This window comes from Falco rusticolus, chromosome 1 (genome assembly GCF_015220075.1).
Source record: "Falco rusticolus isolate bFalRus1 chromosome 1, bFalRus1.pri, whole genome shotgun sequence".
Taxonomy (NCBI): Eukaryota; Metazoa; Chordata; class Aves; order Falconiformes; family Falconidae; genus Falco; species Falco rusticolus.
In genome coordinates, this window is record NC_051187.1 from 20,594,421 (window position 1) to 20,607,378 (window position 12,958).

General features: G+C 54.3%; 1 long non-coding RNA gene across 1 annotated transcript; it reads right to left on the reverse strand.

Moving 5' to 3' along the window:
- Positions 1-8,305: 8,305 nt before the first annotated feature.
- On the reverse strand, positions 8,306-9,624 carry LOC119153961. Its single transcript, XR_005106277.1, has 3 exons — positions 9,314-9,624; positions 8,781-8,856; positions 8,306-8,479 (listed from the first exon to the last, which is right to left on the reverse strand). It is a non-coding gene; the product is annotated as an uncharacterized LOC119153961 (long non-coding RNA).
- Positions 9,625-12,958: the final 3,334 nt, after the last annotated feature.

The window sequence follows — 12,958 nt, forward strand, 5'->3', positions numbered from 1 at the left end:
GGACGTGGTTTCCACTGGTACCGATGTGCCGGCGCTCGCTGCCGGCACTGCCTGGGGAGCCGGGATGGATAAGCGCATGTCCTGCCTCCAGCTTCACCGAGGGGATGGAGAGGCATCACTGGCAGGAGCGGGGGATGCGGTGCGGCTCGTGCATGTTCTAATTGCTGAGATGATTAAGCAAAGGCAGCCGTGCGAGCAGATACCCGCATCCAGGGCAGTGGCAAGTGTTTCATGGTGGGAAAAGCTCTGCTCTGTAAAAACTGAGATCCAAGGCCACCTCTTCAGCCTTTTCAGACGTGCTCAGGGCGCTGCTGGAAGCACGGAGGAACCAGCAGTTCCCTTCAGGTGGCAAAATCCCCTTCAAATTTCTTCCCTCTGACAGCTATCGATGAGGAATAAATGTTGTTTGCTTCCCAACGTGGATAGATTTGAACTAATGGTTTAAAGACAAAAAAGTCCGGATTCTGTTTCCAGTAAGTTTGCCTCGATCATTAAACAGCACTTTCCAGATCGCTTTATTGGTTTTGCTTTTATGGCTTTAACTGTGACTCACACAAATGGTCCCTTTTAAAGGCTTCCCATTGGTGGCAATCAAACGGTGCCTCTGGGGGGGAAAAATCCTGTTCTCCAGGGAAAAGGGGAAAGCAGGATGCTGCTGTAGGAAGCAGATGGGGCTAGTATGTAGTGGGTGCCCCACACGGGGCCCTTCTTTCATCAGCACTTGTCTGCGAGCCACGGGTGGAATAACCCATCACATAGTGCACCACGTAACGTCTTGGCACGGAGATTCCCTCTCGGCTGCGAAGCTGCTGCTGCTGGTGGATAAACACTACGAGAAGCGATAGCAATTAATTGTTCATCATCTGACAGTTGCATTGGCTGCTCCCTGTCCGTTTGGTCCTGTGCTGTTCCTTGAAGCTTGGAAATAATTCTTTGCTGCCAGGGCTCACCGCCTGCCCGGGATGGAGGGTGAGCCCAGGACCGAAGCTGCAGCGTGGGGGGAGTGTGGTGGGCACAGAGGGGGCACAGCTGGGGGTTTGCTGAGCTCCAGGGGGAACAGCAGCAGGTCCTGGTGGCTGTGCACGCTTTGTGCCCCGCTTCCCTCAGCGGTGGCACAGCTGACGGTTGTTCCCATGCCCAAAATTCCAGCAGTGCCACACAGCGGGTCTGGGATTGCAGGTGGGAAGAGGAGGAGGAAGGAAGAGCAGCCCTGAGTCCTGCTGTTGTTCAGGAGCCTACAGTAAGCTTTTCTTTTCGTGTTTCCAAACATGAGCCACAATGTAAATGAAACTTTTCCCCCAAATGACCGCTATGGCATCGCTGCCTGCAGGGGCTGAGCCCGGGGGCTGCATCCGTGCTCCCTCTGCGTGCGGGATCCAGGGCACATCAGGGGTCCAGGGCATGCCGGAGGGTCCAGGTGCCACTTCGCACAGCCTCAGCCAGTGCAGGCTGTCACAGCTCGGGCAGCAGTGCCAGATTTTGCTGCCTTACCCTCGTACCAAGGCCTGCCCAGTGAGCAGCAGCTTTCCTCCCACACCACACAAGTTGCCAGGCCAGCGTGCAAGCAAGCGACATCTCCAGCCGTGCTGCCCTGACCTCTGCTAGCTGGAGGTCTGGCACATTCAGAGGCAAAAATGAGTCTTTTTTCTTTTTTTTTTTTTTTTTCCCCTCCTCTCTAGACTTCCAATACAATGCTTTTCCTGACACCCACTCCACTCCAAAAGCATTCTTTAATTCCAATCTGATGCTTAAAAGCAAGAGAAAGCTTGCTAGTCCAGATAGCCTGGCCCCCATCCAGGACTGTTTTACCTTAATTCCACCTTCCCAATCCTATAAATGCAAAGAATTTCCCTCTGGCTCTGCCCAGCTCATTCCCCCAGCCCCGAGCAAGCAGAGCTGCACTTGCTGGCTTAGGAACTGTTAAATGTGATTCTTTTTCCTCGAATGCCTCAGCAGCAATTGCACAATCCAGCTTTTGGCTGGCTGTCTCACATGGGGAGCATCTCTCCTTTGCCGAGGGGCAGATGGAGGAGGGTTGGTACTTGGGGCTTTCATCTCCCTGCTCGGTAAAGCGGGGGGCGGAGGGCGGAGAGGCTCAGCTGTTGCTTCTGCCTCAGCAAATCTCCCTGATACCTCTGTTATAGGTGACACAGGATTAGATCCGTTCCAGAAGGAACTGAGGGAACAGAGGGATTTGGAGGAGGATATGGATAGGATAAAGCACGAAGCAACTGAGTTGGATTTCAGCTTGTCCTGTGTGCATCTGGGAAATTCATTTGGCCTTTTGGCAGAAGTAATTCAGAAATCCCAAGCCTCGGCTGTGCCTGTGCTCTCTCAGAGCCTGGAGCACAGCTGGGCACCCTTCCCCCAGCCACCCAAGCAACCCCGCTTAAGTGCTTGGTTGGCTCTGTGTCAACAACACGCTTAAATCAACCTGTTATCTCGTTATCTCTGCCTTTATGAGTACGAACAAACTGCCCTCTGGCTGGGGGAAAAAGGATGGATGTAACATCTCACCTGCAAAGTAAACTGCCAGCGGTTACACCTGCACGGACTTCAAGCCCTCAGTGGGTGCCTTGGCCAGGGGAGTACCGTGGGGCAGCATCCCTCTCCCCATCCCAGCCTCTGAGATGCCCAAAATTCATCTGGAGCTGAGGGTTAGTCCAGATTCCCAAAGCAGGGGCAGGGGACAGGGATGCCTTGCTCCTGGCCGCATGTCACAGCAGGTTGGGGAGCAATGGGGGCAGCTGGCACCCAGACACCACGATGGATCCCAGCGGCGTCTGTGAGCGCAGACACAGCCAAAAAAACCCAGCCTGGACATTCAAGGAAGACTTACAATTCCTGGAGAAGGAGAACGTCCAAGGATGGTGTTCACAAGCCTCTGAGCTTACAGCAAACAGGCCCCACAAGACATTAAGCCGATGACATTCCTCTGCATCCCCTCAGAGCAGGAGGAAAAGATGTTTTCTGCTGAATAGATGTTTCTGCACCCGGAATCGCGCCTTGTGCTTAATGCAGCCTGTCTTACGAGCAGAGCAAACCTGTCAGCTGCAAACCCAGCGAGGATGCTGTTTAACTTGGAAGGATGCTAACGTCTGTCTCTGTTTCCCAGAGGCGCGCTCGGTTTTATTGCTTTTCTCTGCTACTGATATTATTTTTCTGGCCTGGCTGCCTCACCTATTGATCGCGTTGGCATGCAAAGTTTGCCCCAGGGGATGCTGGAGCAGACGTGGTGCATGCACCGATGGGCTGGGGCACCAACGGGCATTTTCAGTAGCCACACAAGTTGCTGACCAACGCCAGTAAAACCAAGCTGTGGGAATCACCGTGGAACCAGAAAGAACATTCTTCGTGTTCGCCTGCAAAAAGTCTCAGCTGCCAGCACAGGGATACACCGAACCTGGACGCACAGCATCATCCTGGTGCATAACCTGAAGCATCACTGCTCTCCCTCCGGCTTTCCCCAGGTTCACTTGCAGCGATCCCTCTCGCTCTCGCAGGGCACAGGCTCATCCCGCTCTCCCAACCCACTCTCCCCCATCCCATTACACAGCTGCCTCTACCTGCCACAAAAGGCATCAGCATGAAAAAATAAAAGCTCAGCTCGCTCCCCACTGCCCGGCATCCCGTGGGAGGGCAAAGCATGACACTTCAGAGCTGGTTCCCTCACAACCACGCTTTGCACTGCTCAGACCATGCTGGAGGTCCAGGCTGGGGGGCTGGGCACCTTTGCTGAGCCCCGGCTTAAACTACCCGGGTGCTGCGGCCCCTAGAAGCCCACCTCTGTGCAGCTCCAGCCCCAGCTTTTACCCCTTATTTCCCTAATCCCAGCAGGGCCACGCTCCATCGCCAAGCCGGGCTGGCTTTGCTGCTGCAAGCACCATTTCAGGATTTAAATGGAGATTATCAAAGCCAGGAGAACACCAGCTTCTCTTCAGGTGGGTGGAACCCGACCTTGTGGCTCAGGGAGGAACAAGGGGGTTTCTGCTCTGACCCCATAAAGCAGGTCTTTGTGATAAATAGCTCCATATTTCCCCCTCTCTGTCTGATCTTGTGTCTTCTGCTTTCTAAAAGGGACAGCTGAGAACCGATCATTCCACGTGCCTGGAGAAATAATCATGGGGCTAGGAATATCTCTGTGCAGTCCCATCCCTGGTCTTGGAGGCGAGGCGTTTTAGCCATCAGATTTTTTTATTTCATGGGGAGATTTTTTTTCCCCAGCTGTAGGAGCCTCTGGAGGTGCAGAGTCCTCGGGATTTTCCAGCTGGTAGGCGTCCTAGCCATCCAATAAATATAGAAGTAGCTGTTTTTCCAGTCACAGTGCAGGAGTGAATACTCTCCTCTTTTATGTTTATAGGCATCTTCCCGTGTTCTTGGCTTGCAGACAGCTGCCTATGTGGCACGACGGACGTGTGCAGGCGGAGTGCTCGTCTCCGGCACGGGAACATCTGAGAACAAGCCATTGCCTAATTCTTTCCCCTTCTTTAGGTTTCCCTAAAAAAAAAAAAAAAATTTAAAAAATTTCCAATCTTACAGAGACTGGCTAAGCTGTTGCCATGTGCCCTGCATGGCTGGCGGGGGGGCAGGGAGCACCGGGCTGTCACCCCCAGTGAGGAGCGATGCTCTGCAGAGCCCTGTTGCATGGGCACAGCCCGGCTGCAGCACGTTCGTTTGTCACATCCACCGGCGTCTGCCCGGGAAAGCACTGGCGGCAGCGTGCCAACCATGGACAGAAGAGGGATAAGCTATTTCTTGTGGGACTTGTCCCATGAAGTTTAAATGACGATGCCCAGCGGTTTGCAGGATTAAGCCCTGAGTTTGTAAAGCAGTAGCATGTGTGGTGGCCACTTAATGAGTTCAATAGCCGTTAGCTTATATGTGATGTCAACAATACAAGAAATTATCTCATCTGTGTCTGGAAAACAGCACAAGGAGGTGAAAGAGCAGCTCACAAACCTCAGCTTCCAAAAGGAAAAAAATAAAAAAAGAACTAAACCCAAACAAAACCACCCAAAAAACCCTAGTGCCAAAGACACCGAGCTCTGCTTGCACCGGATCAAAGCTTTCAGATCTCTGGCTGTGACGGTGGCAGTGAGACAGCAGTGACATGGCCTCGGCCGCACACCCTGCTCGTGCTGTTGGCTACAGGCACCGGGTTTCTCCAGAGCGGGATGCCAGCCTGGCTGGTCCTGCAGGACTTGGCTCCTACAACCACAGCAGCTCGGAAAACAAAACCGTCCCGTTGCCTAAACACGGCAGCATCTCCGCCAGGCGCAGGGTGAACGCTCGGCGGGTGCGTCGCTCATCCCTTCGTTAGCTGGCCAGCTGGCAAGGAGCTATAGGAGTGTAAACAGTTTGTAAATTAACCTGAAGCTGTGCAGGAGCCCCACAAATGCTGCTAATGAAGTCACACGCGGTGAAGCCGTTTCCTTTGAGTTTCTTACAAGCGGTGTTAAAATTCACACTATTAAAGATGAGACAAGACAGAATTGAAATCCCAGCCCTGATGTGGTTCCTTGTGTTTCTTGTTCCAGACTTCCAGTGTTTTCATCACCCCCTACCTCCTTTATGGCTGAGCTTGATTTGTCATCTAAAAGAAATCGATTTAATCCTTAATTCTCCCTCCACGGGGCGGCCGTGCAGCCCTGCTGCTTGCAGGCTCGCCACCAGCAAGTCCCGCTTCGGCAACTGTGGTTCAGCACCTTTTCTGGGGGGAGATGAGGATGGTAATGCAACATGCTAAGAAAAAAAAAAATTTAATAAAATCCCATTGCTTTTGGGGACAGGCCCATTCCGTGGATCCAGCGCCCTGCCCTGGCAGTGGTTCTCCCTGTTTGCAGTGGCTGAGCAGCTCAGCCCAGGCTGTCGTGGGAAAACCCCCGATTTAGACCCATTTTTTATTTCCAAAGCTGTACCTGCAGGTCTTGAGTGAGGCATGTTGTGGAACGGGTGAAGCCTGAGCCCCCTGGCCAAAGTCTGGGAGGACGGTGAACAGGGGAGGGAGGCGCAGTGCCTTCGGCAGAGCCTCCTCTGCTTTGGGTTCCATCAATCTTTTTTTTTTTCTTTTTTTCGGATGGGAGCACAGCACCCAACGCTCTCTCCGAGCTCGCCGAGATGCAGCTGGGTTTGCTACAGGGAGGGGAACAGCCCTCACTGGAAACAGAGGTGGCACTATCACCGGAGAGGTGATGGGAGCAGTGGGAGCCAAGCAGGGAGCCGGAGGGAACGAAGACAGCTGAAATCTGCACCCACCAAAAATGGCCCAGACCAAACTATAAATTCATTGTAGACGCAAAATCCAGACCTCCTTTCCCCCTGTCCCCAGCTCTAACTGCCAGGTAATATCCCCCTCAACTAGAAAACAGATGTTAAATTTAAAAAGCAGTACAGAGAAAGACAAAATGCACCGAAGAGACTCTACCGAAGCTCTGCCCCTTGATATGAAAAACCTGGGGCACAAAAAGATGCAATCTTGTTTTTTCCCTTAAGAAAACCAAAATTGCACTGGCAGAGGCAAATCATGAGCCCACCTTCCTACAATGGCACTTTTACATCGATAAAAGAGAGCAGCCATCCATGTGCCAGAGCCTGATGGAGAGAGGGAAGAGGAACAGCAAACCCAGGACTCTCCTGCCCCCAACACCCCCGGCACGACTGCTCCGCTTTTCCCAAACACACGCACGTGAACAGCCGATCCACAGCCAACGCTAAATGCCGTTCGACCTATTGCCGTAGGGATCCGCTCTCTCCTGTAGGTGTATTCCCTAAGATTAGCTTCGGCACATTCTCTCGCATTCAATTCTATAGGAGTATTCTATTTCTCGTTTTCCTAAGGAAAAAAACAAAACAAAAAAACAGGCTTTCCCTGCCAGAAACAGTGCAGAAAAGGCAGCGCTCCCTAGCCTAAGCGCTGCTGACGCTTGTAAAATGAAATAAGAAACTCTTCACTCGTGTGGCTGGCAAGAGGCTTTTGCCCTTAGATCAGGGCTTTGGATTCCAAATCCGTCGGGTTCCTCCGGGCAGGAATCCCTGCCTCGCTCTGCAGACAGCCGCCGACTAACCCCAGGCGGATGGAAAGCTCTGGGCTTTGGGCTGGGTGGTTTTTACCAACACAGCCGCAGCTCAGCGCAGAGACTTGCTGAGAGGCAGCGAGGGTGAGGGCAGCAAACCCTCGGGGTCCGGACCCACAGCGTGCCCCTCGCATCCCCCCCCACTGCCCCTCGCACCCCGCTGCTGCCTCTTGCATCCCCTCCACTGCCCCCCGCATCCCCTCTGCTGCCCCCCGCATCCTCCACCCCGCATCCCCCCACTGCCCCCTCGCAGCAGCACACAGCACAGTTCATCTGCACCCCAAGCCCTGGGGGCAAGGACAGGAGAAATTCATTCTGCTTTGCCTAAAACACTTAAATATATGTATATATATATTATATATATACGTATCATGCACATGGATACGCTGGGACAGGCTCCCCGGGGAAGCGGTGCTGGCACCGAGCCTGGCAGAGTTCAAGGAGTGTCTGGATGATGCTCTGAGGCATACAGTTTGGTTTTAGGTAGTCCTGCAAGGAGCAGGGAGATGGACTCAGCAATCCCTCTGGATCTCTTCCCGCTTCAGATATCCTATGGTTCTGGGCACACACACACATATATAAATATATACATGAATTTCTGCCCCAGTCCGTGGATTCGGTGGGCTGGCTGGGGTGGGCTACCGGGCACCCACCCTGCTGCATTCTCATTCCCCTCCTCAACAGGACAGGGAATGATATAAGATGAAAAAAAAGAAAAGAAAAAAGAAAAGAAAAGAAAAGAAAAGAAAAGAAAAGAAAAGAAAAGAAAAGAAAAGAAAAGAAAAGAAAAGAAAAGAAAAGAAAAGAAAAGAAAAGAAAAGAAAAGAAAAGAAAAGAAAAGAAAAGAAAAGAAAAGAAAAGAAAAGCTCAAGGGTCAAGATAAAGACGGGAGATGGCCCACAGCCACCAAACGCCGGCTCCAGCACCCCCTCCGCCACCTGCATTGCCCCCCGGGTTGAATTGCCAAAAATTTCCAAACTTCCCAAAAGCGCCTTTTACCAGCGCAGCAGGGATGCAAACCCGCCAGGACACAGGCAAGGCAGCGCTGCTATTTCTCCTCCGGTGACTAAGAAAATGTGACTATGCGATCAGCCCTCACGAACGCGCCCGCGGCAGCCTGCCAGTGCCTGCATTTGATTTCTTGCCTAAACTCCAGCCAGCTTAACGCAACATCAGCTTGGAAGCCATAAAACATGAGACAAACAATGTAAATCAATGCGACCAGCAACATCTAACAGGAAACAGGCCGTGCTCTTTATTTTCTGGATCGGAGAGCAGCTGGCCAGCGCAGTGACGATTACCTCCGAAAGTCCTCGCACCCGTTTGCTTATTTGCAAGCAGGGAAAAGGGAGATGAAAGCTGATTTCGTGTAATGTGGAATATTGTATAAATCAACTGTATATGACCTAAAATTGGACAAAAGACAGAAAAGTAAAAAAAAAAAAAAAGACGGATTAAATACTATTAAACTAAAAGACCCGAGAAAAAGCAAGTAGCAGGATGAAACTGGTGGCTAGAGATGTTGGGATTTGCTGCTTGTTTAAGGGCTGGCAGCAAGGGCAGCAGTGTGCATCGCCACAGGAGTCAACGTCTGTACATGGAGCTACAAATAACTGCACTTAACACCTCTTTGGGGTATTTTAAGGCAGGTGACAAGGCCGGCAGAAAGCTCGGTGTCACTTCTCCCTCCAGCAGGTATATTCTCACCCCAGCCATGGTCAGTGCTACGCTGCAGGGTCTCAGCTGCACGCCCCCACGGTGCTGGTGCATCAGTCCCGTGGGGCTGCAAATAAAACCGGGGATAAAGCCGAAACGTGCTGGTGAGAAGGCTGGGAGCCAAGCGCCGAGCTTGCAGGACAGGACTTGAGACAGCTGTCAGGGTCAGCTCGTATCTGACATACAAGCAGATACAACCCTAACCGTAGCCAGGCTTGTATCACCCCTCTCACAGGCTGATCGAAGTCCGCTAAAATGCATTTCCATTCCCGTCCCCCGCTCCATTCCCCTTGCAGAGCTGCTGCAAAGCCCCAGCAGCGGCACCCGCTCGGTGCCACGTGTCCCTGTGGGATAACACCGCGGTAGCACTGCCGACACCATAGCGTTTCCAAACCCGCAAGCCCAAATGGGGTTTCACCAAACACAGCCGCTGCCCTGGGTCTGACCCGCCTCGTGGAAGAGCATCCCGCTGCCCCCCAGCCCGAGCGGTGCCACCCCCAACTCACACAGCCACTGACTTGCACCTTTTTAGACCGAAAGAGGCGATTCTGGTCCCCATCAGCGGCACGGGGTGGCAGCGAGTGCCGGCTCCGGGCAGACCCCGTCCTTCCCACCCCAGCCAGACCGCCCAAGGGATCACCCGTAGCCGAAGAAGGGCTCGGCCCGGAGCAGGAGCCTGGTTTCGGGCAGAGCAGGAGGATCTCCGCACGTCAGGAGGCGGCTCAGGACACACGTTGGGTCTTCGGTGATCTCTTCCCACCCGCTGCTATTTCTTCCCCACCCGCTTTTATAGGAGCTCCCACTGGCCCAAAGCGCACTCATTATAGCGACTACACTGACCCATTTAAATTGCCTTAAATAATTTCTCAGTTCATTGTCCTGTGGAGATTAGTTACATATAAGCATATTTTAATGATTAACTATTGGGCTCGGCTGAGGCCCCAGCAAAAAATGCAGAATCCACCGCCTCCCTCCGTCTTTCCCTCCCCTCCTGCCAGCTCCCTGCTGCATCCCCAGCCTCGCAATATTTATGGTTTTCCTGGGAGCCTTGAATCCCGGCCTGACCCGACCAGCTCCGCTGGCACTGGAGCCAAGGCTTGCTCATGGAGCTAGCTGCAGAAAAGCTGGGAAAAAGGCTGAGGAAACCTCAAAACCCAGAGCCCACAGAGGGAGCAGCAACATTTGGAGGTTAAATCATGGAGAAGCTGTGTTTGTAGGGTCACTCCTCAGTTTTGGGGTGACTCGCAGGCTTTCCCAGTGTGTTGGGCACTAGAGATGAGCCGGAGCCTGTGGTGGGACCTCGCTCTCCCTTGCTCCGATGAAACCCAGTGGGATGCTGCGGGCGGTGAAGTTGCTCAGGACTGCAGGCAGGGCTGGCGCAGAACCTGCCCCACACGGGGCTGACGCCACTGCAGTCCTTGCCCAGGGCATTCCTGCCCATGGCCACTCCAGCAGCTCCAGCTGGGGACTGGAGCCACCCTCTGAGCTGCTTCCGTATCTGTCCACGCAGGAAATACCCAAACAAGCCACAACTGCTCAACCTGGGGTGACAGACCCCTGCCCGAGCCACTCCTGCTGCGGCACCAACGTCTGCAGCGCAAAGCCTCGGCCAGTTGAAGCACATGGACCCTGCGCGGGAGCCCAGGCAGGGCAAGGCACAACCCCCAGGACAACGCTGGGCACTGGTGTGCTGGTCATCCCACCTCATCCCACAAAACCTGGTGGCTTCCAAGCTGGGGCAGCCACGATCCCGCTGCAGGCAGCCAGCATGGATGGGACAGCCCCAGCACCCCGCGGGGGGAGTTACACCCGGATACCCTTCTGGGGGGGCTTCTAGAGCACGAGGAGCATTTCAGGGCCATTGCCAGTGCAACACCCACAGCATCCAAGCCGCCTTCTCTGGTTGCTTCAACAGCTGGGGTCTCACATGGAGGCGGTGACACGTGGGCAGGGGGTCCTGTCCCACTCGGAGCAGCCCCACAGGGCTGGGAAAGAGGCAACTTTCCACTGAGCCCACGCCTGGGGACAGGACGTCTCACAGGAACAGGGAAAATGTTGAAGTTGGCCCGGAGCAGTCTGTTCCCACCTCCCGGCCCACTCAGGGATGCTGCAGCGCAGGCAGCCGGGAGCAGCAGCACGGGGTGTTCTGGGCTTTGCTGGGCGATGGAGCAGGGAACCTGCGGGGAGGAAGCGGCTGGATCCCACTGGGTTGAGGGTGGGAGGTTTTGGTGCTTCCTTTCCCCCCTGTCCCGGCCACCCTCCGGCTGCTGCGCCCTGAGGAAGCCTCGCCACAGCGCTTGCTAAGGAAAGCAGTGAATGATACAAAAGGGAAAAAAACCCACCAACACACACACCTCTGCAGATGGATTTGAAGAGTATCAAACCCAACTGTGTCTTGAAATGACACGCAGTGGATTGAAATTTAATGCTGCAGCTGATGAGGCTGGGAAGGGGCTGGCCAGAGCCGGGCTGGGGGAACAGGGCTCCACCAAGCCCCCAGGAAGGCAAGCCCCATTGCAGTGGCACCAACCACTTTTCCCATGGGACAAAAGACACCAGGTGGCCAGGACATCAGGATGGGGACCAGGATGCCACTTGCAGAGGCATCAAGGTGCTCATCCTGCATGATTCCCCACCCCCCACCCTGCTTTCTGTGCAATTAAAATCAGGGAATGAGCCCCCTCAGCCCAGTACAAGAGCAGAGGCTTGAACCACAGCTGCCCACAGAAGAACCCAGTTTCCCTCGGCTGATACCCTCCCTCCTTGAGAGGCAGCACAGGGAGCAAAAAGCTTGAAGGTCCTTCTACACCTGGCAAAAATAAGTATCTCTGGTCCAACAGAGCACATTTTTAAAGCCTTTAGCACGTCTCCAGGGATTAACATTCACCATATATAAAAATATATGTATCTATAAAATGTGGGAAGAGCTGGGAGAGCACCCCTCCACGTGCTCACTGCTGAGCTGGATAATTTCGGCAGCTCAGACTTTCTGTTTTGGGATGCCTTTTTCTCGACAGCATCTGGTCCATAACAAAAGGGATTTGCTCCCCCAAAACCAACATCCCGGGACGGAGGAGCCCTAGGAACCGGTGTGGGGTGAGACCAGGGAGCCAGGCTGGCTCTGCCGCCCTGATGCTGGTGCAGAGGAGCGAGCGCATGGGGCGAAGGGGATGGCTTACCTCGGGGGGGGCCCGTGGGTGGCACAGGGGCTGTGGATGGGCAGAGCCAGAGCAGAGCTGACTGCCGGGGTGCCGGATGGGGTAACTGAGGCATTGCCCACTCAGGGGATGCCTGACCCCATCGGCACCCCGACCCCAGCACGGGAACCTCTGGGCCAGCAAATCTCTGGGCAAAGCAAACCTTTACCCTTCATTTCACACAAGCACTGCAGGGGTCAGACGGTGAAGCCAGGACTGAGCCCGGTGAGAAATCCTCCTCCACCAGGAGAGCACAGTGCAGCAAATGCTCCAGAGGAACTGCAATAATGCCCCGAGCTCCAGGAGCAGCAGCTGATGTGTATGTCTTTTAAGAGGAAAAAGCCAGCTGGTGCACAAAGCAAACCCTGCGGGAGGAATGGCCCAGCTGCAGAAACACGAATGTACCAGCTCCCTGACACGCGGCAGCAGCGGCAAAGACGCCCGGTTACTCGTTTCCAGCTGCGACCAATGGGCTCAGCTCATCCCCATCGCCCCTGTGCTGACACCCCAGGTTGAAGTCCCACTCCACAGCCCCAGCTCACGTCAAGACATCACCATCCTGCAGCCGCGGCCAGCTGGGAAGTGACGGGACAGCCCAGCCACAGCTTTTTGGAGCGAGAGGTGGATGGCTTTTCAAGAAAACAGCTGGGTTTGGTGCAGGGTTGGTTTTTTTGTTTTGTTTTGTTTTAACGAACAATGAAGTTTCTGCCTGGCCCCATAGAAGAACAGGGCCGGGTGATTCGTGCCAGCTTTCCCCTTGCAGCTCAGCAGGGCAGCAGCAGGACCAAGCACTAATTGCACGCAGAGGGTCAGGCGGTGAAGCTGCCCATTAGAAGGAGGACAAGGCGTGGGATGCACAAACAAGGGCTTTAAACCGCAGTGGTGCAGTGAACCCCTGTGCTTGGCGCCGGAGCTCACCCAGCGTGACTGATGGCACCAGTGCCACCCTCCCACACCCAGGCACTGCCTCGC